The sequence below is a fragment of the Giraffa tippelskirchi genome, chromosome 1 (assembly GCF_054371585.1).
Source record: "Giraffa tippelskirchi isolate mGirTip1 chromosome 1, T2T-mGirTip1v1.2.pri, whole genome shotgun sequence".
Taxonomy (NCBI): Eukaryota; Metazoa; Chordata; class Mammalia; order Artiodactyla; family Giraffidae; genus Giraffa; species Giraffa tippelskirchi.
Window position 1 is genome coordinate 144,402,123 of NC_137275.1, and position 13,154 is coordinate 144,415,276.

At 41.0% G+C, this 13,154-nt stretch overlaps 1 long non-coding RNA gene across 1 annotated transcript; it reads left to right on the forward strand.

Moving 5' to 3' along the window:
* The first annotated feature begins 318 nt into the window (after positions 1-318).
* Positions 319-4,989, forward strand: LOC145545859 (uncharacterized). The gene is made up of 2 exons (XR_014082399.1): positions 319-580; positions 3,674-4,989. It is a non-coding gene; the product is annotated as an uncharacterized LOC145545859 (long non-coding RNA).
* The last annotated feature ends 8,165 nt before the right edge of the window (positions 4,990-13,154 follow it).

Below are 13,154 nucleotides of genomic sequence, written 5' to 3' on the forward strand. Positions count from 1 at the left end.
AAATACCAAATCTGATTGATGCTGAAAGCACACCCACGCAGGAGCACACAAAAGGGTAGCGAAGAAGAGGGGTGGTCGTATGTAGCAGGGCCTTCTTAAAAATTCTAATCCTCATAAGCTTCTGAGGAAGCTGCTCTTTTCACTGGGCAGGTTTTTAATATTTATTGCTGAGGGCAGTTTTAATCCTAATGAAAATAGCATGTCCCCAGGAAAAGAAGTGCTGTAGCTCAAAAGAACAAATGTGGCTCTGACGTTTAAAGGTCTCACAAGGCTCGCAGAGGGTAGAGGTGACCCGGAAGTGAATCACTGAAAGGCTTCAGGAAGTACTACCAACAGAAAGATATTGAGCTCAAAATGGGATGTGTGTAGGCCAATTCTGGCTGAGTTATCCCCTGAATGGAAGACCCAAGCTTCTTGGCAGAAGAACAATCAATATAGCTCATAGGTGAAGAGAGACAGACTCGAAATTTGTCTGCCACGGTATGAATCTCAGCTTTGCCATTTCTAAAAGCCTCAGTCTCTGATAATTATGATTACAGATCTTATTGATTTCTTGTGGAGATCAACTGAGACAATGAAAGTAAGTCACTTAGCACAGGCTCTGGCATAGAATAAGTGCTAAATAAGAGACATGTTATTATTATAATTTTTATTATTTTACAACTTATCCCCAATATTACTGGGTTTTTTTTTATATTTTTGCCCAGAAAATGAAGATGTCAGATATGATGAGCTAGCAACTAGGAAGCCCTGTTGGAAAGAGTCAGAGAAAATTAACAATTTATCTTCTCTTGATAAAACCAGGATTTAAGTTAGGCTTAAGTTGGGAAGGAAAATAAGAGTTTCATTCCTGCAGTGAGAAACAGTGGCAAATTAACTGTTTATACAAATACTATTTCCATTGGCAGAGAAAATGTATTGGTTGAATCCAACCATGTCATCATATGGGATCTAAGAAGTGAGCCTGTGTAGAATTGTGAAGCCTAGACATTTGTTTGCCAGGCCTCCAGGTGCTGTTGTATGCCAGTTTTTCCAGCAGTGGAACCATTTGTAACTACTCAGTAAATTCTGTGACTCTCCCCACCAATAAAAGTGCATCGGTGATTGAGAAAACCCTTCTGTCTTTGGGTGAGTGTGCATGACTCCTACTGTGTCCTCTGGTCTGCTCAGGCTCCCAAAATATGGGAACTCGGTGTCCTCCTCCTGGACTAGATTAAAGTTAAGGAGCATCACCCTGAAAGATTACAGTGCCCACACTCCCTTAAGCAAGTAAAAATGAAAACAGTATCGAATCATTAAATAACCTCATCTCTCAAAATGACATAGATCTTAGATGTAGGATGGCACTATGGTGTATTCTAATTTCTCTTTCCTTCTCTCTCTGTACCCCTACTTTGCTGGTGCCCTAAACTCATGCAGAGTCTGAATATTGAGAATCCAGCACCAACATTAGATTATAAAAATTTTTTAAAAGAACTAGCAAAGATCATCTTCTAGACTGAATTCTAGACATTTCTTTCAGTCTTGAGAAAAATACCTCTTTTTGGTTCTTATTCTCCAGAGACATACCTAGTTAAAGGGCTCAGAATACTGTTTTCTTTCTGGCTTTTTACACCATCTTTGACCTGTGATATTGGCATTGTTTCCTAACTGGTTGTCTCCCTCTCCTTTGCCTTCCCTCCTCTCTACTCCATTCCCCATGCTGTTGCCACAGAGTGCTTTCTAAAATTCAGATTGAATGATGTCCCTTCCTAGTTTAATACCTTTCAATGGCTCCTCTTGTCTAAACCTGTGATTCTCAAACCAGGGGAGGGGTCCTTCTCCAGGTGAAGAGCCTCATGGTGTAAGCAAGGGCACATGATAAATACAATAGATCTTTTGTAATGCCATTAGTGATAAATTTAAAATGTAATTTTTACATTAACAAATGAAAACATATTATGGAGTAGAATACATAAGTTTCCTGGCTATTAAAGATAAAACATGGAATTCCAGAGGAATTTCACACTTGGGATTGTTGGCTCCTGACCCGGAACTTACAGAGATAGGCAATCATTCCCTTAAGATTTTAAAGTGGAAGCATAGGTGAAGCACTGACCTGCAGGATAAAATCAAATTCCTTGGTGCAAAGCTCTCTGAGATCCCGGAGCCTGCTTTTCCTTCCCAGCTTCATATTTAATTCCCCTCCTCATTAGTTACAACACTCCTCACTTTGTACAGTTCATGAACAACCCCAGTTACAAGTGTCTTTGTTGACGCCACCCCTTTAACTCCATGTCTCTGAAAGACCTGTCTTTTGGCACTCATCTTTAACAGTTGGACCATGCTGTTCTTGTGCAAACTTCCCTTTTCCTCACCTAGAGAGCCCAGTCCAGCTGCCTGTTGAGAGTGGGATCCAAGAGGTTAGCTCAGCAGAGGGCACATGCCTGTTCATCTCCAAAGTGGGCAGAGGAAGAGGCTAACCTGCCTTGACTGCACATATCCTGCCCCATCTCTTGAATGTTAGGAAAGAGTGAGTGACTGGATGCTATAGATATTCCAACTAGGTTGCATGTGACTCCCCTACTTCTCCACTGGATGGATCTTGGACCAAACACTCTGTGCTTCCAATTCCTTGTCTGTGGAATGGCGATTATAGCAAGATAACAATTTCATTATGAAGGGCCAAGAGTTCAACCATGTTAAATGCTTCAAAGACTGACACCTGACCAAACATTAGCTATTATTATCATTAAACACTTGCTTCCACCAGGAGAAAATTTGTTCAAAATATGTAATGTCCTCATGGAAATTATCTTGGTCCCCAGGCATACTCACAAGGTGCCCTCACAGCCTGTATGCTGTGGTTCAAGGACAAGCATATTCTGGGAGATAAATTCAGCTCTTTTGTTTTTCCCTTCCAGAGGACCAGGGACTTTCTGATGTACATACCCACAACCTCCACCCTCTCTTTTCTTTGGGGCATGTGTGTTGAAAAAGTGACTGAAACAGGAACGTATTTCTAAGGAAAAGTTTGAAAAGGAAGAGTTTAATGTTGAGTAAGATTACGATTTTTTAATTGACACAATTCACATACCCAGTTTATTGTTTCTAAGTCCCTGCCAGTCAAGCTGGAAGGGAATGCCCAAGTGAGGAGCAGAGCAGTTTCTTGGTGGCCTCTAAACACCTCAGCAGGTGTGAGGACAGGTCCTGGCCGCCATTCGCTGACCTGCAGACAATGTGGCTCTGTGTGCCAAGGTTCACCACCTTTCCACCTTCTTCCTTTAGCCTGACTCGAAGCCAGCCTGCGCTGGCCACTCGGCAGAGAGAGACACACTTTACTCTAGAAGTCTCTTCAAATATGCAGGGAGAGGGGTGAGACTTTGAGGGGTCTGTTTCCAGAGAATGCAGATTGTGTTAATGAAAAGTAACTAAAGGTAACATCTTTTGTCTTAAAACATCAAGGATATTGAGTTTCAGTAGAAGCAAATGCCAGTCTTTTTTAATTTGCAGGATGGTGAGGAGATTTAATCCTGGTGTGAGCTCATAGTTTAGGGATTTAGGGTTTTTTTCTCCACGTAAGGATAATGATGCTCTTTGCGTGGGATTATTGTGGGAGCAAGGGTTGAAGACCTGTACTTGAACTTGCAGCAAATATTCAGCTCTCTTCTTTTTCTTTCTTCTTCCTTGCCAGCCCCCACCTGGCTCTCCAACCAAGAGTTTGAACAGAGTCAAGAGCCTCGTCATCCCTTCCTCCCAGGCATGACTGGTTAAGTCCCAGTGAAGGAGCCAAGATTAAAAACAACAACAACAACAACAACAACAACCTTGCAGCTGCCGGACCCACAGGTGCCCAGCCCATTCAGGCACAAACCGATTGGCCATGCTCTAGCCCGGAATTTGGATGACTCAGAGTGGAGAATGGGAGCCTAGTCAAGACTCTGGTTCTCAGAACTGTGTTGGTGGTTAATTACCCTGGTCATCTATGCTAAAGTTCTCTTTCCATAGCCTTTTGCCAATGGTCACAATTTGTTATTGCTGATTAATTTAGCTCTTGGCAGAGAGGACTCTTGTTTTGAGGCAATGAGGAATTGCAGAGTCTCTCCCTGATGGGGAAGTCTGTCTTCACTTCTCCTCTCAAAGTGTCTTTTTCTGCTGGAAGCAGAGTGCAGAGGCTGCTGCAGTAGAAAAGCTGCTCACCTGGAATCAGCCAATTCTCAACTCCGCTCCCTGCCAGCTGCATGAACTTCTGCAATCTACTTGGCCACTCTTCACCTCAGTTTCCTACCACACAGAGCTTCTGTGGACATTAATTCCAAATGAATAAGTTAATGGTGGAAAGGTGCCTGGTAAAGACTAGGGGCTTTGTCTTTGATCTCTTCCTGTGTCTCGATCTGATCACTTTCACCATGGGCATTAACACTGTTCTTTAATCAATCACTACGCATATATTCAAGGCTCTTTTGTTTGTGGTTTTGGGGATCAAGTGGTAATATTCCAGAGGGGCTTAGCATCTTACTGAGGAGAGAAGACATAGACAGTAGGACTGTCTACAGTAAAACTCTCAATTACCCAGTGCATACTCTGGACCCAGGGCAGGCAGAAATCTGTGTGGGCTCTGGTTATCTGGCTCAGCTTCATGGAGGAGGTGATGTGGAATGAAGTCTTCACCAGCACATTGCCTGAAACATAGCAGGTACCCTGTGACGATTAACTGTGCTGAATGATTGTACATTTTTAGTGTGCAGAACAAATAACTTCTAGTTTACAGCCCAGGCAGAGGAAAACTGAATGTCCCTGGATGGTAGAGGGAAAATTTTAGGAAGGACAAGGACAACATTTTTAAGAGTTATAAATTGACTTTCATGTGGATTAGAAAAAAATTAACACGTGAATTGTGTGAGTTTGTATATTCTATACCCTGGCAAAAAACTAAAGCTTTTAAAAAATGTATTGATTTTTAAAAATATATTAAATAAGCGATATTAAAGGTAGTCTGTGGTATGTCAACAATCAGTCCTGTGTGGTATGTGAATGGCTGAATTTTGGAAAACTCTGCTGGAAGGAATAGGATTCGTCTGTGGATACCTTGTGAATGAAAAGATAGGAATTGGAATCTTCACTTCTCTACTGCATAAAGCTGTGGTCTTAGGCAGTTGCTTTCACCTCTCTGTGCCTCATTTTCCTCTTTTATTAAATAGAAATAATGATGCTACCTAACTGGCGTGCTGCAGTCCATGGGGTTGCAAAGAGTCAGACGTGACTGAGCAACTGAACTGAACTGAATGAAGATTAATATCTATAAAGCATTTGTAACACTGCCTGGCATATGTTAAAAGTTCATTTAGAGTAAGAAAAAAAGCCCAAAGCCCATGAGGGTCATATTGGTCTGGGGGCTGCCACTGACTAAGTGAACCATCTAGTAGGTCTTTGAGAGCAAGTGTTAACCTACCCAACATGATGCAAAATGATAGATCAACAGATTCCACTGTGGTTGCCAGGAAGGGATTCCCAGCTCTGTTATTCAAGCCCTTGTGGGTTATTTAAGGTCGCAAGTCCTTTAATGTATGATTAGAGAAACCACAGACTTGGGCAGCTGGGAGCATATTTCTGCCAATGTAAAATGCTGATGTGATTCTACAAACAAAGGCATAGGTGGTGTTTTTCCTGTGGGGCAAATAAGACCCTAATCAACTGAGCTGAATTTACTCTGAATGCTTGTTGGCTCCAGTGAAGTACTGGGCTCCCCTGATTCTTCCAGAGGTACATGAAATAATTAATCAAATCTTATCTCTGTTTTTTTAATTCAGTTGATAAACACTTTATTCTGACAATTCCAAGAGCCTGATAATTTAATTGGGGTGGTACATAGTTTGTATAAAAAGGTATTTGGTTCCACCCAGAGGTAGATACAGTTTAGTATTCACCTACACTGTATTTCCAACTTATGGTATATAGCTACTGGTTTCAGGATTTTTTAGATATCTTTATTTAGCAGTGCGTATCAAGTGAGCAAGCCCTGTGACAGACACAGAAATGCTGCCAAAGATCTGCTGGGGGAAATAATGCTCAAAATTTCTACCCCCAAGCCAGCACCAGACCCACACTGCCAGGACATCCCCCAAGGCCTAAGGCACTGTTCCCTTGGTGATACCTAATACACAGTAGTGTTGCCATACGTTGAGGAGTCCTGTGTCAAACAATCCTACTTAACCCAAGCATGTTTGATAATGTGTTCCTTCTGAGGAATAACTTTAATGTTTCCCTTCAGTTCAGTTCAGTCACTCAGTCGAGTCCGACCTCTTTGTGACCCCATGGACTGCAGCACGCCAGGCCTCCTTGTCTATCACCAACTCCCGGAGCTTACTCAAACTCATGTCCATTGAGTCGGTGATGCCATTCAACCATCTCCTCCTGTCATCCCCTTCTCCTCCCACCTTCAATCTTTCCCAGCATCAGGGTCTTTTCAAATGAGTCAGTTTTTTGCATCAGGTGACCAAAGTATTAGAATTTCAGCTTCAGCATCAGTCCTTCCAATGAATATTGAGGACTGATCTCCTTTAGGATGGACTGGTTGGATCTCCTTGCAGTCCCATGGACTCTCAAGAATCTTCTTCAACACCACAGTTCAAAAGCATCAATTCTTCAGCACTCAGCTTTCTTTATAGTCCAACTCTCACATCCATACATGACTATTGGAAAAACCATAACTTTGACTAGATGGACCTTTGTTGGCAAAGTAATGTCTCTGCTTTTTAATATGCTCTCTAGGTTGGTCATAACTTTCCTTCCAAGGAGCAAGTGTCTTTTAATTTCATGGCTGCAGTCACCATCTGCAGTGATTTTGGAGCCCCCAAAAATAAAGTCTGTCACTGTTTCCATTGTTTCCCCATCTATTTGCCATGAAGTGATGGGACCAGATGCCATGATCTTAGTTTTCTGAATGTTGAGCTTTAAGCCAACTTTTTCACTCTCCTCTTTCACATTCATCAAGAGGCTCTTTAGTTCTTCTTTGCTTTCTGCCATAAGGGTGGTGTCATCTGCATATCTGAGGTTATGGATATTTCTCCCAGCAATGTTGATTCCGGCTTGTGCTTCATCTAGCCCAGCATTTCTCATGATGTACTCTGCATGTAAGTTAGATAAGCAGGGTGACAATATACGCGCCATCGTAGCCATCTCTTCCCTAGAAGACAATAAAAAACGCTGCCCCAACATAGATGTAGCCCTACCATCCACTTATTCATTGAGCTAAACTCCTGAGTGTACTATTCTGCTTCTCCTTTTCCATCATCCAGCCAGTCCCCAAGTCCTACTGCTTCTACCTTGTAGATGTTTCTAGAGTCCCTGCCCCACATTCATCTCTGCTGCCAAAGCCCTAGCTCTAGTCTTGTTTAGGTTTATTTTGAATGTCCAGACAAATTGTGAAAGTCTTCAGTTCTCCCAGCCATCTCTCGGCTGAAAGGATGGTATCACCTCTCTCCTCTAGAATCCATAATTCAGAGTTGTTTTCCTAAAAATAAATCTCATCATAATACTTTTTCACTTAAAACACCTCCTTGTCTCCCCGTTGCCCACATAAGGAACCCAGCGTGATCATCACAGACACTAATTCTAGGGCAGAATATAGCATGGGAGTTAAAAGAATAGAATTAGAAATCAAATAGTCCTGGATAAAGCTTGGGCAATTTACTTAGTCCTCCCAAGCCTCAATTTTGTCACTATAGGATCAGTGTAATTATAGTTTAGATTTAACAGGATTGTGGCAAGGATTAAATCAGATAAAAGATGTAGAATACTGAACCCAGCACCAAAAATATTGAAAATACTTACAATTATACCATTCTTATTAACATTATACAATACTCTGAATAACTGAGTCCTAGCTCTTCAAACTCATCAATGTACAGGCTTTCCTCACAGTTACCTATGTTCCAGTCATCCCAAACATCTCACCCTTCTCCAACATGCCCCCTTGCCTGTCTCCATGATTTTGCATTCTGTTCTCTCTCTGCACAGCACTGTTCTCCCCTCCTCCTGTGGATATGTCCTCACACCAAGACATTTCTAGCAGGCTGAATAGAAATAAATTTCATAAAGCCCATGTGCTTCTCTCTAAAGGAAGGTCTTGAAATCTTGGTCTGCTTATTTAGAATTAGGTGGAAATTTAAAGCCAGAGATTTAAACATACCAGATTATCTAGTTTCCTTAAAGAGTATTCTTAGTTTACAGGGTGTGTGTGTGTGTGTGTGTGTGTGTGTGCACGCGCACACTTAGTTGCTCAGTTGTGTTTGACTCTTTTTGACCTGCGACCCTCAGACTGTAGTCCGCCAGGCTCCTCTGTCCATGGAATTTTCCAGGCAAGAGTACTGGAGTGGGTTACCATTTACTACTCCAGGGGATCTTCCCCACCCAGGGATCGAACCTGTGTCTCTTGCATCTCCTGCATTGGCAGGATCAGATTAAAAGCAGCAAAGGGAAGGACTCTAAAAAATAATAGGCTAAGATGCCAAAGCTAAGAAACAGGAAGGATCAGGAACAGTGACAGATCACTTAGCATAAAGCACAGCCTAGAAGGACTTTACAATATTAATATCTACTTTAATAAACACTTATGTAAAAAAAACTGACACATTTTATGATGACTCCCAAATCAATAGAAATGAGTAACAAAAATAACATTATGTCTTTTATTAAGTGTTTATGCAAGCATTGTGCTAATTGTATATTATGTTTTTGACTCTCACTGTAGGTGGTATCCTCTGCCTCCATTTACAAAGGAAGAATGAGGCTTAGAGAAATTAAGAGACTCTTCCGAGGTACTTAGTTGTGGCAGAATTCTATTGATTCTAGAGTTAGTTATCCCAACCTTATATAAAACTCTTTGTACAAGGTTTTAATGATTGGGAAACTGTTTAAACAGATGTGGAATAATATCAGTACATCCTGTTTATTATTCTGAGTGTGTATAACAAACATATTTTATTAAAATTTTTTATCTAACATTGTTCAGATTTTTTAAATGCTGGTGTGTTAGCTGTGGAATTCATAAACAGGACAACTCTTTTTTTTTTTTTTTTTGGCTGCTGAATAAATGATGCTTCAAAAAGAATACCAAGAAAGCCAGCTTTCAAAAGAAAATGTGATGGCTGTGAGCATCATTGTGTTGCAAATACCTATTGTAAAAGTTAAAGTTTTAAGTAAAATCTTGGTTTATTTCCTCATAGATTTTCCCTAAGAGCTGGAGTCAAAGGAGCATGCATGAATTGGAGTGAGTGGATTCCGTTCTTCAAATCTTGGTTTTGTTTCAGAGCCAGATAATTATGTGTAAACTTGTACCTCTCCTGCCTTCTTGGTTCTTCTGCAAAAGCAGAACCACCCCGTGGGGGACATCGCCTATTCCCTGTCCCTTCAAGCTTGTCCTTAGGGTGTCTAAAGCCAGCTTGTCTCTCCTATTCAAGCCAGATCCTCCCTCCCTTGTCTAATTCTTAGCCAAGCATAGCAAGGCCAGCTGGTGAGAGCCTTGTAAAAAACAATGGCACCAGACCCTGCTTAATGGAACACTGCTTGTGCTGGTCAAAGCTTCCTGGATCGGAACATTTGATTTTGAGTTGTGGCCCATTCTCTGATCCATACTGGGGTGCTGTGTTCAGTGAGGATTAAAAGCCTTGTGAACTGGAGTAAGAAGAGGTAGAAGAAAGAGGTCGTTGTGGGTCTAGAGGGAATCAATATTGTCTCTTTGAAAAAGCCTGTGTCTGTTCCCAGACTGACCATCTGGGGCTGTGTGGCTCAAAATCAGCTACAAAGGAGGGAAAGAGAATTAAATTGGGGCAGGGAGAACTTTGTGAGGGCAGGTTTCCAATGTGACTTATCTGAGAAGACTAAGAAGGAGCCATAGAGGTTGTGAAGAGAAATGGTTCAAGAAAAGGAGAAAGCCCCTAAATTCCCATATAGACCTAGAGTTCATCTGTCCTTCCTTGTGCCTCTACCAAATGTTTCCAGATGTGAATAAAGGACTATTTCTACAGGGCTCACAATTTCTTCCTTATTCTTGAAAGCTGCTTTGCAATAATTTTACAAAAGTTTTTCTGTTTTCAGTAAAATTGACATTTGCAATGGATTCCTCAAACTTGAGGCTCATGGACGTAAAAACAGGGTGAGAAGTGGTTAGAACTTGGATGATGTTGCTGCCTTAGTGCCCCTACAGCAAAGAAACTGTTTCCTTGACCTGGAGATTCACTTTTCTTTGGGAGAGAGTGCTAAGTGGGTAAAGATAGAGCTGCAAATGTGGCCCAAAGAAGCTGAGAATACAGATGTATGATGCTGAAGGATTCTTGAGTTAAAATGGTGTTTGCTCAGAGCAAAGACCTTGCTCTGGCTTTAAGATACCAATAAAAACTGCACCAGCTAACCTCCTGGATTTGGAGAGACTTTTACAAAAATAGACACATTTCCCCAGAAGGCAAACCAGCCTGGGAAATGATGCAACTCTTGGTTCTTGAATCTGGGATTCAGCAGTGAAATGGTGCCTGATAAGTGCGTTGTTTAAGCAAGAGTGCTAAGAGTTGAGTGTTGGAAAATTCTGTTTCTGGGATGGATAGGCTGAGTATCCCTGGATAAACTTAATATTATATAATCCTCAGTTTTCATTAATCAATTAAATGGCAAAACTTAACCTACTGAAAGGATCTTGTATTGTAGTAGTAAGGTAGGAAGTTAGTGATTTCTTGTATATGATCAATATTTTGACTGAGAAGGGAGTTTCACCCATAAGGCTTGTCCACCAGAGTGTCCTAGAACTCTTCTCTCCCATTATATTCCAGGAGTCAGTGGTCCAACTGACGTGAGAGACAGTTCCACCTGCACTTCCATAGGCACCCCCATCCTCATGGCCCAACTAAACCCACTGTCTTCACACTTCAAACTCAATCTTCCTCCCCATTCCCATTTACAGCAATGTAGCATTAGTTCTTCCAGGTGAGAAGGCTCAGTATCAGCCTTCCCTCCCCGCTCCCCTAGTCTCCTCCGTCCACTGCCACTCTCATGGTCTGCTTCATTTCCTCCTTTCTCACTCTCTGCTTGAATTTAAGCTCATCATCTTTCCTCAGGGCCAACAGCAAGCTTTTTTAAAAACTTGAGTCGAAAATCACATGACAGAATATGAACCATTTTATTTATTTTGTATTGAGTTGTCTGCTTTATAACTTTTTTCCAGTTTTACTGAGGTATAACTGACAAGATTATATCAACTTAAAATGTATGATAATGGGCTTCCCTGGTGGCTCAGAAGGTAAGGAATCTGCCTGCAATGCAGGAGACCTGGGTTTGATCCCTGGGTAGGCAAGATTCCCTGGAGGAGGAAATGGTAACCCACTCTAGTATTCTTGCCTGGAGAATGGACAGAGGAGCCTGGCAGGCTACAGTCCATGGAGTTGCAAAGAGTCAGACATTTCTGAATGACTAACATTTTCACTTCAACTTTTCAAGCTGTACGACATGATTAATCCTTTTAAAGTAAACTTAGTGCAATCACAATACTACACAGCCACCACCATTTACCCAGTTTCAAAGTATTTTCATAATCCCAGAAGGAAAACTGTACCCATTAAGCAGTTACTTTCTATTCCTTCCCACTCCCAGCCCCTGGCAACAACCAGTTTGCTATCTCTATAGATTTACCTATTCTGGGTATTTCATGTAAATGGAATCACACAGTATATAATCTTTTATACCTGGCTTCTTTCACTTGGTATAATGTTTTCTAGGTTTCTCCACATTGTAGCATATATCAGTACCTCATTTCTTTCTGCAGCTGAATAGCATGATTATTACTGTATGTATATATTATTCTGTTTTGTATGCATATGACAAAATTTGTCTATCCATTCATCTGGTGATGGACGTTTGTGTTGTTTCTTTTCGCTGTTGTGAATAGTGCTGTTTTGAACATGCATGTATATGTATTTGCTTTGCAGTTTGGATGGGGTGGGTCTCTATCTAGGAGTGGAATTGCTTGGTCAAATGCTAATTCTATGTTTAACTTTCTAAGAAATTCCCAAACTGCCTTCTATAGCAGCTGAACCATTTTGTATCCCCATCAGCAATTACAGAGCTTCCAATGTCTCCATATTTCCACCAGTACTTATTACTTTCTGGTTTGTTTGTTTGTTTTACCATCCTAGTGGATATGAAGTGGTATTGATTTGCAATTTTCTAATGGCTAATAATATTCAGCACCTTTTAATGTGTTTTTTAACCATTTGTATGTCTTTTATGAAGGAATGTCTGTGCAAGTTCTTTGCCCAATTTTTAATTGGATTGTCAGTCTTTTTGTTACTGAGTTGTAATGTTCTTTATATATTCTGGATATTAGACTCAGATATGTGATTGGCTAATATGTTTCATTCTGCATGTTGTCTTTTTGTTTTCTTAATTATGTCCTTTGATGCACTAATTTTTAAAATTTTGATGAGTCCAATTTACCAGTTCTTTTCTCCTGTTGCTAATGCTTTTGATGTCATTTCTAAGAATCCATTGCCAAACACAAGATGATGAAGATTTACCCCTCTGTTTCCTTCTGAGTTTTATAGTTTTAGCTCTTATATTTAAGTCATTGATCTATTTTGGGTTCATTTTTCAATGCTTTTAAAAATCATCCTTTGTTGTTGTTCAATTGCTAAGTTGTGTCGGACTCTTTGTGACCCCATGGACTGTAGCAAGCCAGGCTCCTCCTCTGTCCTTCACTATCTCCTGGAGTTTGCTCATATTCGTGTCCATTGAGTCAGTGGTACCATCCACCCATCTCATCCTCTGTCATCCCCTTCTCCTCTTGCCCTCAATCTTTCCTAGCATCAGGGTCTTTTCCAATGAGTTGGCTCTTCACATCAGGTGGTCAAACTATTGGAGCTTCAGCTTCAGCATCAGTCTTTCCAGTGAATATTCAGGGTTGATTTCCTTTAGGGTTGACTGGTTTGATGTCCTTGAAGACCAAGGGATTTTCAAGAGTCTTCTCTAGCACCACAGCTCAAAAACATCAATTCTTCAGTGTTCAGCCTTTTTTATGGGCCAACTCACACATCCACACATGACTACTGGAAAAACTATAGCTTTGACTATAAAGACCTTTGTCAGCAAAGTGATGTCTCTGCTTTGTAATGCACTGAGTTTGTCATAGC